General features: G+C 35.5%; 1 long non-coding RNA gene across 1 annotated transcript; it reads right to left on the bottom strand.

Annotated features, from left to right (window-relative positions):
• Positions 1-12,375: 12,375 nt before the first annotated feature.
• Positions 12,376-13,709, bottom strand: LOC148690515 (uncharacterized). Its single transcript, XR_015956239.1, has 4 exons — positions 13,500-13,709; positions 13,311-13,377; positions 13,149-13,226; positions 12,376-13,054 (listed from the first exon to the last, which is right to left on the bottom strand). It is a non-coding gene; the product is annotated as an uncharacterized LOC148690515 (long non-coding RNA).
• Positions 13,710-14,195: the final 486 nt, after the last annotated feature.

Genomic DNA, 14,195 nt, shown 5'->3' with positions numbered 1-14,195 from the left:
AGGTTTTAAGTAAGGGTTGAAGATGGTCTTAGAGTCGATGATTGACCACCACTTCCTAGTTCGGAAAAAATATCCAAGCAATCTCCACTGTGGTGGAAAAAGGAGCTGCAAGATCATTAGGTTAGGGTAATAATTCAGGTAAGGCATGTTTGTCGCAACAGACACTCATAATTGTCCAAATTGTTGTGTTGGCTCTGAAACCTGCACACAAATCCCTTTCTTAATTAGCACCATTTTCAACTTGATGTAATGCCCATTTATATAAGTATGGTGGAATTCGTTTGCAGCATGTAGTTGAATCTGGTAATAATTCAACATCTACACATATGGTGGACTGTGCTAGTGAATTTACCACAAATAAGGTAATATTTGCTTGACTACACAATTGATTTACTTATACTTTTGTATGTTTATTCATTATGTGCAATTTTGGTATGTAGTTATTCAAGAGTAGAGAAGAATTAATACAATGGGCTCGAAAAGTTGGGAAGGTCAATGGTTTTCTAATTGTGACGTTACGATCCGATCAAGGTGGAAAAGATAACAGGAGCCCTAGACTTACATTGGGTTGTGAAAGGAATGGACAATATGTAAGTCGAATTCACAAAAAAGACATAAAGGATGGGGATAGAAGGAATTCTGGAACGAAAAAATGTGGATGCTCGTTTCAATTAAAGGGTAAAAAGCTAGCAAATGATGATGATTGGATATTGAAAGTAGTTATTGATAGGAGCATATTCATGCGACTTAAATGGCTTGTTCTCGTACATTTACGTTATGTTTCTTTAGTTATTTTAGTCCTTTATGCTTCTTTCGTGTGTTTTTAGGTTTATATGGCTAAGGAAGCAAAAAGATGCATTTTGGAGCATTTTGGAGCAAAATCGGACTTGGAATGGATAGCTTATGTTTGGAGCAAAAGGAATGGACGAAATTGAAGACCAACTTATCATCACCACATATCATTCATTTATCACTTAACATATCATTCATTTATCACTTAACATATCATTCATTTATCACTTATCATAACCATACATTTATCACTTATCATACTCATAATCATCTACACATTTCAACCATTTAAACACATGCAGCCACACAAACACCAACCCTTGCCGTGGCTTTCACATCTCCATTTCAGCACACTCCACATGCAATTCCAGCTTTCCCACCTAGCCACATTCACATGCATTCACTCATAATCATTCACCAAACTTGCAGCCACATTTCCACCTATTCCTAGCTGTCATGTTCCCTCTCATTTACCTATAAATAAGCATGCATTGCAGCCACAATTCATTCATTCCATTCACAACACAACACAGAACACAAACACTTCTCCTTGCCGCAAATCCCCTTCCATTTCTACACCATTTCTTCTCCTCCATTGCAGCCACTCCAACCATTCCCCACTCCATTCCACATACATCTAAAGCCCTAAACATCGCCTTATACCTTGTGCCACAACAACGAGGAAGAGAAGAGTGCCTAAACGTTCATACAATTCAAGTTTGAGTTGTTGGAATGTTTAGGTGTTTCTTTGATTTCAATGTTTAAATTCAATTCTCTTTGTTTTGTACGTATGAGGAATGGAAGAGAAGAGTGCTTAAACGTTCATACAATTCAAGTTTGAGTTGTTGGAATGTTTAGGTGTTTCTTTGATTTCAAAGTTATGAGGAACTAATCCCCCTTTAGCTAGGGGGTGATTCGAAACTATGTTTATGTTTGCAATATGAATTGATTAACTTTCGTTGGAATTTCATAAGTTGTTGATTCAATTTGTTTAACCGTTTGATTGATAACTTATTTATGTATGTTTATTAAGAATGCGCGCTTAATTTTCATGCATGAATATGACGCTAGAATATAAGTGAGTTTCACCTAATCGTTATGAACTTATATTCACAAGTAGTGGAGGTTGCTTATAAACAATCGCGTTAAATGAATTCTTGGCACGAGTTTCATGCTCATCATAGTAACGAATGCCTCGTCAACACTTATAGTTTTCATAATGCTTAATGATCTTTGATTGTATCTTTATTGTGCTGTTCACGTAAAGGACTTTTGGAGAATGTTGTGAATTGCGTTGCGCAAACCCATCCAATTCATTAACTTAAGGAAAACTTGACGGTTAATTTAAGCGGACCTAATTAACCCGGGGTGTTGAGTTTCATAATTTATCGAAAGACCAACTGAAAATCAATCTTGTATGCAAGTGTAACATGTGTGGAGAAGAACCCCTTGGCTATTCCATCATCCATATTCATTCTATCACAAATTCATATTTACATTCTGCTTAATTTATTAACTTGTTTTGTTATTTCAATTTTCGTCAAATCAAAACTCTTCCCCCCTTTACTTTCTTGTTCTTTAGTGCTTAGAATCTGTTTAGTTTATGTTTTATAGTATTTTGAATCAAGCCATAATCTTAAATTCGTCCAAAATTAGTTTTGAGTCTTTTGAATTTGTTTTGAGTCTTTTGGTTTGTCTTAATGTTTTAAAGTTTAGTTTTGCATTCTTTGAGTCTAGTATAGTGTTTTACATTGTGTTTTTACGTTTTTGAGTCAGTTTCCAAGTGATTAACAATCCCTCCTAATCCCCGGTCCAGAACGATCCCTACTTACATCATTACTACAATTGTCAAAAAGAGGGTTTAATTTGTGTGCGTATAAATCTCGCATCAGTTATCAGAGCAAGGATTCACTTGGTGGTCTTTATCCTGAAATGAGTTCAAAACAAAAGAGGCTACCAATGGAGAAGGGGCATCGCGCTCGTTTAGTTAAGCCAATTATTTAACTAGTACATTTCCAGTAGCATTGAAGCCATACATTATTCTTGTGAAAGATGTGGCAGCTGATGGACATTACGGTTTCAAAGCAATTGCACCATTATTGGGTTATAATGAGGATGGATGGATGGGTACTAGTGCTAAAAGATTTATTACAAGAGTTAGAGACTTACTCAAGCTGCTCCAAGCTATATGGGTCTGAAAATAGGGTCCATGAGTTGAAGCATGCATTGAGATATTTTGAAATTTATGCAAATATTGATTGTAGATAACTATGCCTGACATGGGCCATATTATTGTATCATGTTATGGTGTGGTACTTATCCACCTATCGGATGTACAATGTCTTACATTTTTACCTTTTAGAACAGGACCACTAGCAGCACATAAGGAGATCATCATCAGATTCACCAATCATCATTTTGTGCAGGTATGGTTATAATGATTTATTGTTGGAAATTTTTGCAGGTGATCTTATAAGGATTGAATGCATTTACTTTAAGTTTAAGTTATAAATTTCTTGTAGTCTAGTTTAATTGAGTTGTACTTTTATGTAGGTGTTCTTGAAATCAAGTTATCCAATTCCTCCTATAACAACAAATTGGGAAATATATTGTGAACCATGGTGTTTAGAATGGGCTACTCTGTACGTTGCTCGTATACAACATTTCAAATCCATTTTAGGGTTTACTGTTATAACTAGAAAGATCATGGAGCTTAACGAAAATTGAAGTTGGTAAGCAGCGCCGCCATGCTTATAAGTTGGACAATTCCAAATTCTATTCATAGTATTTTTTTTCCCAATAAACTCCCGTGTTTTGATGTTTTATAGTATTTTTTCTGACTAAATTGCTCTTGGTTTGTTCCTCAGGGAATATGAATTGGGATTTTTTCTGTCTTGTTTTGCTTTAGTAATTCGTGCTCTTCTTTTAAATCCACGTCTAAGGTTTAATGTTTTTTTATTTTTTTTTCTAGAATAATTACTAAAATGTTTTTATCCCTAGGATTTTGGTTGCCCAAATCAGAACCCACCTCTCTGCAACTCCTATCTGCATTGCCTTAATGGAATTTCATAAAGCATTCTCCATCATCATCTAGCATAACCCCCACATACATGTGTTCCTTGTGAAAAAAACCCCAGGGGTTCGGGCTTGAGAGATGGTTTACTTGAGTAAGCTTCTCTATTTTCAATCCTGACCAAACATTTACATCAGGTAGAAGATTAGAAGACCCCGATTTTTTTTTTTTTGCCAGCTTCTAGAAGAGACTAATATTATTTGTTTATATTCTTTTTTTAAGGGAAAAGTTTATCTCTAATTATATATATTTAAGGGTTATTTTAGGAATAATAGTGGGTGGGGAAATAACATTTTGATTTTGTAACTTTTTATAGTGGGTGTCAGGGGCACACCGACTTAGGGGCAAGGGGGTCAGCTGACCCTCCGAACTCTAGTGAATCTCTATGGACGGCTTAGGTGCTGCCCCTTTGAAGGTTGGAGTTGCCCTTCATATATGCCTTTCAACTGCTTGATAAAATGCGTTAGAGAGGTGTTGCCCCTTTGCAGTCTAGTCCTAATATTATTTACCTCTAGCTTGTTTGTTGGTTGTGATTACAATTGTAGGGAGGAAAAAAGAACCATGTAAAAAACTATCCAAAAGATGCAAAGTAAATGAAATACTGATCTCAGAGAATAACAAAGCATCATCATTCTTGGACGAACATATTAATGGGATGCAATGATATCAAACATTGTAAGTGTGTTCAAGATAAGTGTGTTTCTTTGTGAAGCATTCATATGGGAGCAGCCTTGGAATATGTTAGTTACACATGCAAATGAGGCATTAACAAGTGGACAGTATGCATTTTCAAATGACTTCAAACCTACCAAGACTCGATGAAATGGCAATGTGCATGTTATTTCAGTTAAAAAAAAATTTGCTCTGCCACTGATGGGTGTAAATATAACGTTGGTGGGGAAATAAGACAGCGAGGTGGGTTTAGTAACTAAAACTATTCCGTAACAATTATATTAACTGCGGAGTAATCCTATTTATCTAACAAACAAGTCAATTTTACGTGCCTAAATAACATTATAGTTAATTTGCAACAGTGAGAGAACTCATTAGCAACATTGAAATTCAAGGAATGATGTTGGATTTGTCACCTGTTGATATTCTAATGAGGGAAGACTTGAACATTTCACGACCAAGCTGCAAATTAAGGTCGAAGTTCGCCAACTTATGCCAAGAAGTCTTTTCTCAGTTCTCACATCGGTGTACATGGTCAGGTATTTGGAGAGCACCATGAGAAAGACCCTCATTTTTCAAAACAAAAATAGATAGTTCGAATTGTTAAAATATAATGCCACATGGGCTTGGCACATGGTCCCCAAGTTCTACAACAAATGAGGATCTTTCTCCTCAAGACTATCCCAATGCAAGGTTATTTTGAACTATTCATCTATATGTATGAGGTCAAAGTATTTTTTTGGGAGTTTTAATAAAACACTTCCAGTACTGTTCATTTTTAAAGAAAAACCACATTTTTACCTTTTCCTGGTACTATTCACTATACTTTTATTTGTCATTTTTCATTAAAACTAAAGTTTTCGTTAGTTTTTTTTTTTTTTTTTTTGCCCAATGCACGAAGACTCAAAATTTGGGTCCACAACCATATTTTGTTTATTTTTAATTTTTTTCTTTCGATTAACTGATTTTAAGTTAATGTTTGTAGTTTTCTATTATTATTTATGAGAACTCAAAACTTTGAAAAAAAATAAAATATTATGAGGTATTTTTGAGTTGGTTATCTTTGTATTTCATATCAAAATTATTTGGCTTTTTTTATCCAAAATGGTCCCTGAGATTTGAGTAACTCCTCATTTGGTCCTTAAGATTTGAAATCAATAGAATTGGTCCCGGAGCTTGTCCATCATCAACCATTTTGGTATTCTCGTGAAAATCTCCATTAAATAAGGATAAAATGGTAAAAATACCCTCAATTATTGTCTAATCATTTTGGCCTATTGTTGGTTAAATCGAGGGTAGTTTTATCATTTTAATCTTTATTAAAATAACTATTCACGGAAGGACCGAAATAATTGATGGTGGACAATCTCAAGGATCATTTGTATTGATTTCAAATCTCAGGGACCAAAGTGAGAAGTTATGTAAACCTCATGGACCATTTTGGCTAAAAAGCCAAATTATTTTATTGACATAATGATAACTCATATATTTCATACATTTATACCATCCATTCCTAGTCCTTTATGATATTTTTGAGTTAAACTAGTTGCATTTTACCCTTTTTTGTGTTAGTGTGCAGCTAATCATATTTTCGAGCTTAGTTGAGGACAAATAAGGCAAAAGTTGCTAAAATTGGAGAATTGAATAAGGATGCTGATATAGACAAATAATTAAAAGTGGAAACTGAATATGGTGATGAATATGGCTCTTTATAAGACCAATAACAACAAAAAAACATGGGAATTAAATGCCCAATTACTGGGATGTATTGTCAATCTGTAATAGCCTCTTTAACCTTATAAAACTGAGAGTTCCAGCCACTTTTATATAAGCTTCCCCTTGGGATTGCCCATAGCTCTCTCACTTCTCTTTCTTTGGCATTCCTTCCAGAACAAAATCCTTTCTCCATTCACCATCCGCAGCCACCAAAGAAACCACGCAGTTGTGCTGTTCTTGGAGAAGTTCAACATCAGAATTGCTTCAAGGGGGTTTCTTCTATGAACTTTAATTTCACTCATGTTGTTCTTGATATTTATATATTCTGTATTCATGTTGTGTAATTAAGTTCATAGCTGGAGATTTTGATGTAGCCTTGCAAACCTACTCTATGTTATTAAGTTAAAGTATTCAAATTACCAATCTGTGTTCTTGTTTCATTCACTAATTTTATAGTATAATTTGTTTATTAATCTTAATGTTTGATCACCATTAGGGCTACTTATGAAAAATTTGATCAAGGTTATAGTACACATCATGCTTAATCTTGGTAGACATGTGAATGAATAAAGAAACTGCTATGCACACATCCTGCCATGTGATTTCTTTGGTTCTTGGAAGTTTTTTTTTTGTTCTTAATGGATTCTTATTTGGTAATCTAAGTTGAACATCACAACTAGGTTGCAGATTAGGAGTACTTGATCAAAACCACACATCAAATAGATGATCATAAATGAATAAAATGAACCCTAGTTGTAGATTGGAGAGTTGAATGCATTTTGACTTAATTTTCATGGAATTGACTTGTAATGGTGAAATCAGTATCCCTAGTTCCGTTCATATTGTTTCTGAATCAATCTATCATTCATCTTTATCTTGTCTTGCATTTTAAGTTACTTTAGCTTTCAAAATGAAAATCTAAATTCAATTTTCATTTTCATTGCTTAGTTAGGGTTCACATAAAACCAGTAATTTGTAGAGTTCTAATAAGTCCCTATGGTTTGACACCCTTACTTATACCATTATACTATCCTTATATTTGCACTTGAAAGGAACACAACAAAATTTTGGAGCCGTTGCTGGGGACTGATTTCAGTTCCTTATAATTGCTTGCTTTATAAACCCTATCTGTTTTTATTTTCTTAGTTTAGATTTTTAATTTACATTTTAGTTTGTTTTCTTTTCAGGTGGTATAAAAAGATGTATGGTGTATGTCCATTATGTGCCAAGACTGGTCATCCTTTTCAGTTATGTCCAATGAGAGATGAATTTCCTACATTTGTCTGAGAGCATTCACACCTCGTAAGTTTATCCAACCAAAGGCCAATAAATCCATTATCAAACACATATAGCCCTATTTGGAGTGACCTTAATCATGACTCTTGGAACAACATACAAGCTCCAAATCAAACATTTGCACCTCCCCCGCAACAGACCCTTTTTGACACTTCATTGGAGGACACTTTGGATCTACTTGCTCAAAGCACTTCACAATTGCAACAATCAACGAGTAGCATGATTCAAGAACACTCCATTGCGCTTACCAAGTTGGAATTTCAATTAGGGCAGATTGTCCAAGCATTAAATGAATAACCATGTGGTGTGGTCAAGATGTGAATGGTAAACAATCATTGGAATCTAGCTGTGCTGATATACATAGAGTGCCATCCTTGAAGTCTTCTGAAGATGATTTGCTACCTTATCAAGAGAAAAACAAATTGAAGTTGGATGATGAATCATTGCTGCCCATTCACCATAAGAAAAAAGATTCGGAGCTAGGCGATGAGATTGCTGCGTTGAACGAATTTCATTCATCCATTGAAATCATTGCTCCAGCCACATCTTCAACAATTTTTGAGGATATGCTTCTTCGCAAGGAGAGACGAAAACACCATCACAATCAAGTCCTTGTGGAAATTCAACACATCATATTCAAAGTCCCTCAAAAGAAACCACTTCTTCTAACCAAGGTTTGGAGGTACCTTGACTTCCTGCCACCCTAGGCGTTCATCTATCATGGTACCATGTCTCACCTAGACATTAAATAAAGTGCTTGCTAGTAGGCAACCTAGCTGGGTATGTGTTCTTTCCTTTTATTTTGTGTCTTTTAGTTTTTGTCTTATTTCATTCCATGCATACTCTACCTTGCTGCATTGTTGGATTTCATTCATTTTTTTTATGCATAGGGACAATGCTTAGTTTAGGTTTGGGGGTGTTGGAAATTGAAAATTTTATTTTGCTTTTGCATTTTGGTTAAAGTTTGCTTTTGCTTACTAATGTGAATGTATATGATGGCTGTGTATACAATCTCACTATGGTGCTGTCATGAAAAATTCCATATCATAATTTTTGTAGTTCACAAAGTTATTACTCTTGAATTATGGTGATTAAAGTGTCATGCTCAAATTATTGAAGAAGAATAGTGGAGACTACCCTAGTGAGTTATTTTGCGCCTATTTGCTTCTTTGAGAAGGTTTAAAGTGTTTTAGCTCCTATCTTTTTCTTTCAATTTCACTTTAAATGATCTCATTATTTCTTGTTGATTGAATGCTAAGAATAATTCTCTGATGCAGATACCATGTGCTTGTTATCACTTATGAATGAACTCATTGAGACGATATTAGGCTATGCATGTTTTAACCACTAAAAGGCCTAATTCCCATCCCTTTATGTGCTCCATTCACCTTTGTTGCAGCCAAACACATTTAGCCTAGTTCTTTCATCACCTACACCAAACTTTACCCATCTTAGCCCATTACAGACATACCTTATAGTTTGGGGAATACCAAAGTGATGAAGACAAAAATAGATTGAGCTCTAGATCAAGAAAATGACGTGTACCGAGGTAACATGTGCTGGAATTGCAAAACAAGAAGGAAAAAAAGTTCAAAAAATTAAGAAAAGAAAAGAAAAAAAAATGAATAAAGAAGATGCAATTTCCATATCCTTCACTATCGCACGTGCGTCCTAGACGCCAAGAACAAACAACGAAGATCAATTCAAGAGGAGAAAGATTGCTGGTTTCACAACAAAGACACTTTGGTATGTCCCAGGCCCTAGTATTTCCTATCCATTCTTTCGTAGCCCTTAACCTGAGCCTTACATTACAACCTTGTGAAAGACCTAGCTGATCTTTAGGGATATATTCATGGGTGCTGGTAAGTATGTGTGTTATCCATATTCTTAGTATCTGATTCCTTTCTTGAAATTTGTTCAGAAAGTTATGCTGTTATTTCATATTTCATATGTGAGAATTTTGATTCCCTTTACGTAACTTTACTCACATATATTTGATAAGAGACTAAACCTTAGGATCTAAGTGAAAATTTAAGTGACAATATGAGAGAATTAGAGTTGAAGTGAATTGTATCTATGACATTTGAGTATGGTGCTTTTGAAGTCATGAGTCATGGAGCAATACTTTTACACTACACACATGATATGATTCTTTGAAGTGACAGTGTTTTGTTTGATGGTATGACTAAGCATTCATTAGTTCTTATTAGTTTGTTTCAAGTATGCATTAACAATTTATTTGTCGAGTCTGTCGATGTTTGTGGGCATCATCGCTGTAAACCCTCAGGAGACGCAACTCCTCCTACTAGGGACACCTAGAGGTTTAAAGGCTTGTTGCACATGCTTATTGCAATCGTTTAGCCAACGAAAATGGTATAGTTAGATTTTATTGTTTTTATATGTTTTAGCTTTAGTTTTGCTCGAGGACTAGCAAAAACCAGGTTTGGAGGTATTGAAAATTTTGTTATGCTTCTTTCAAGTGCAAATATAAGGATAGTATAATGGCACAAGTAAGGGTGTCGAACCACAAAGACTGATTAGAACTCTACAAATTACTAGCTTTATGTGAAGCCTAACTAAGCAATGAAAATGAAAATTGAATTTAGATTTTTGTTTTGAAAGCTAAAGTAACTTGAGATGCAAGACAAGATAAAGATGAATGATAGATTGATTCAGAAACAATATGAACGGAACTGGGAATACCGATTTCACCATTAAAAGTCAATTCCATGAAAATTAAGTCAAAATGCATTCAACTCTCCAATCTACAACTAGGGTTCATTTTACTCATTTATGATCATCCATTTGATGTGTGGTTTTGATCAAGTACTTCTAATTTGCAACCTAGTTGTGATGTTCAACTTAGATTACCAAATAAGAATCCATTAAGAACAAAAAAAACTTCCAAGAAGCAAATAAATCACATGGCAGGATGTATGCATAGCAGTTTCTTCATTCATTCACATGTCTACCAAGATTTAGCATGATGGGTACTATAACCTTGATCAAATAATTCATAAGCAGCCCTAATGGTGATCAAACATTAAGATTAACAAACAAATTATACTATAAAATCGGTGAATGAAACAAGAACACAAATTGGTAATTTGAATACTTTAACTTAATAACATAGAGTAGGTTTGCAAGGCTACATCGAAATCCCCAACTATGAATTTAATTACACAACATGAATACAGAATATATAAATATCAAGAACAACATGAGTGAAATTAAAGTTCATAGAAGAAACCCCTTTGAAGCAATTATGATGTTGAACTTCTTTAAGAACAGCGCGGCTACGTGGTTTCTTTGGTGGCTGCAGATGGTGAATGGAGAAAGGACTTTTTTTCTGGAAGGAAGGCCAAAGAAAGAGAAGAGGGAGAGTTATGGGCGACCCCAAGGGGAAGCTTATGTAAAAGTGGCTGGAACTCTCAGTTTTATAAGGTTAAAGAGGCTGTTATAGATTGCCAATACATCCCAGTAATTGGGCATTTAATTCCCACGTTTTTTTTTGGCTGTTATTTGTCTTATAAAGAGTCATATTCATCACCATATTCAGTTTCCACTTTTAATTCTTTGTCTACATCAGCATCCTTATTCAATTCTCCACTTTTAGCACCATTTTGCCTTATTTATCCTTAACCGAGCTTCAAAATATGATTAGCTGCACGCTAACACAAAAGAGGGTAAGATGCAACTAGTTAACTCAAAAATATCACAAAAAGACTAGGAATGGATGGTATAAATGTATGAAATATATGAGTTATCACATAAAATGACCTATTCATTTATCTCGATGGATAACATAAATATTGAAAATTTTATCATTTCAGATTTCATTACTTTTATAATTCTCTATCTTCTCTTATCTCACTACAAAAAAAAAAAAAAAAAAAAAAAAATTGTCAGACAAAAAAATTTCGTTGAGCCAAATAAGGTTTCGTCGCCTAATGTTTTACTTGACAAAGTTTGTCGGGCAATTTTGGTCGAGCAAAAGTCATCTCTCAAATGTTTACCCAATGAATATTAAAGTGTCGTCGGACAAATTATGTTTGTCCGACGAAGTTTGTCCAATGAAATTACTGATTACTATTTTGTAATTTGTCCGATGAAGTTTGCGCAATGAAATTACTGATTACTATTTTGTTGCCCAATGAAGTTTGGCCAACGAAAGTTTTGTCGGGCAATTTTGCTTGATGAACTTTCCACTCTTTCGTTGGGAAAAGTTATATTATCTGGGAATAAAAAAATATATAAAAATATTTTACCCAACAAAACAGTGGTTGGACAAGGAGTTAAAAAAAACACACTTACCGAGATCTCCTTGTTCATCTCCTCCTTCACTTTTGGAGCGAGCTTTTTCATGTAGGGGCCTTCATGGGGCACTTGATGCGGATGATGGTTCCTAAGTCATGATTCAACGGGCTGCTCCCTAATGTCGTGGGTCATAAACGACCATGATCTTGGCTTGTGTTATGCGGGTAATTTGGTTCAAGGTCAAGCCTCTATGGATCTTCTGCACTTTAGATACCAAACTAGGACAAAAAAAGCTTGGTGTATGAAACGTTGAAAACCAAGAAACTTTAGGATAGTAAACTAATATTAACCCTTTCTTCCATGTACCAAAAAAATGTGAGGTTTTTTCCTTCCTTTTTTGTTTTGTTTTTTTTTTATTATTATTATTATTATTATTATTTTTTATTTTTTTAATTGAGAAAAAATCGATGGATTCATTGCCCACAAAAGAGTAATGCTATTCTCACCATAATTTTATACCACATTTATTTACCAACTTAGGTGGTAGATGAGTTGGACAAGCCATATAATTTAATTTCAATTTCAATTTTCTTATTAATTAAAACACTTAAATAAGAAAAATTGCATACTTCAAGCCTCCCACTAGCGTCAATAACTTAATTGGGTATGAACCCTAATCCGATAAACAAATTTGATTTTGACTCCTAATTCTCATGAAAGCTAATGTGCATTATTCAATGAAAACAAAGTTTTTTTTTTTGCACTGAGAGTTCTTCGTCTCCCACTGGGGGATCGCCACCGAATTAACATCGGCCTGCATGGCGTTAACAGCGTGGCTAAGGCTGGTATAGCGGCTTGCCGTTTCTGGCTGTGAATACGTCGGGCAGATCGAGGCTGTGAATACGCCGGTGCCACGTGCCGGTCGTCGATGAGATTAAAGAGGGTTAACGGAATATACTTTTCCGTTGCTGGATTCAATTAAAGTTAACGGAGTTGCTGGCGTCACCGTTAGTCCTAGTAGTGATCGCCGTCTGCCGCCGCTCGCCAACGCCAAAACGTTGCCGGAAACTGCAAAATGCTTATGATAGTCCCAAGCTTGGATTAGTTCGATTCCAATGTTTTAATACCCCAAATCCAACCAAAAACACGAATTAGGGACCAGGGAATTAGCTAGATTCGGATTTGGGTCAATAAAGGTTGAATCCGTCTCGGATTCGAAGTGAACTCTCAGGACCTCCTCACCGCGAACTGGAAATGAAGAACACGACATGCAGAGGGTTAAAACCTCAAATTTTATTTCATTTTCCTACCCCATATAACAACCAAAACCTCATAAACTTACTTAGATCAAGAGAAGTGGAAATGAGGGGAGAATGCATCTTGAACTCGTCAGAGTTTGTCCGTTTTCCCTCACCGAATTCTGGATATGAAGGACATAGAGCATGCATGTAAGTTTCATCGAGTTTTCCACCTAAAACACACATGCAAAGAAGTATTTAGTTACCTAGAATCAGTCCTAGGTGAGTCCATGCATCACCAGTCACAAACTCATTGGGATTTGGTCGGATTTCCTAGTCGAAATTTGGGAAGCATGCACAGAGAGATGCAGGGGTTAAACCTTCGAGCCCCAACTCGAATTCAATCACCAATCACCATGAAAAAAAAGTAAAGAATGTAAGTTCATGAGCCTCACATGAGTCTCGAAATGGGAACTCAGAGCTCTCGAGCTTGACCTGTTCCACTTCACTGATCACACATGCAAGGGTACCAGTAGAATGCCCAAAGCATGAGGCTGCATAAAATGTTGGTGGTAGCTCGGTTTCGTGCACATAGAAGTGGAGATGCTGATGGTGGTTCTCGGTGACAGAGAGAGAGAGTATGTGCGTGAGTTCAAGAGAGGGAGAAAGTGTTTTCAGAATGAGGCAAAATGAGGGACCGAGAGTGGGGTAATCCAACATAGAAAATCTAATTGAAAATTACAAAATTGGCCCTGCATTAGTTGTAACTTTGCAATTATGCCCTCAAGGCTTCAATTCGAATCTTGTTTTTTTTTTTTTCACATCACATACATTGTGAAGTCTATAGACCTTTTTTGGCCTTCTTTGTCAATAATGTAATATGTACCACACACGTTCAAATTAGTCTTAGGACATGCTTTGCACGAAGGGCTGGCATTGGTGGAATTATTCACTCAAGGGTTTTACTCTCATATCAAAGGTTTGTTCATGCATATGCATTTCATGCTTATATTTCTAGTTCATTCTATCTAGTGGTTCCGTTATGTCAAACTTTCCCATTGCTTTCTAGTTTACTGGGCACACATTTAAGACAACCCATATGGGCTGACTGATGTTTTTTTCCTGAGCGTGGTTTTCTCACCCTTGATCTG

This window comes from Pyrus communis, chromosome 15 (assembly GCF_041283825.1).
Source record: "Pyrus communis isolate YQ-2024b chromosome 15, ASM4128382v1, whole genome shotgun sequence".
NCBI lineage: Eukaryota > Viridiplantae > Streptophyta > Magnoliopsida > Rosales > Rosaceae > Pyrus > Pyrus communis.
Note: the sequence above shows the minus strand (reverse complement) of the source record. Positions and strands in the feature narration are given on the sequence as shown.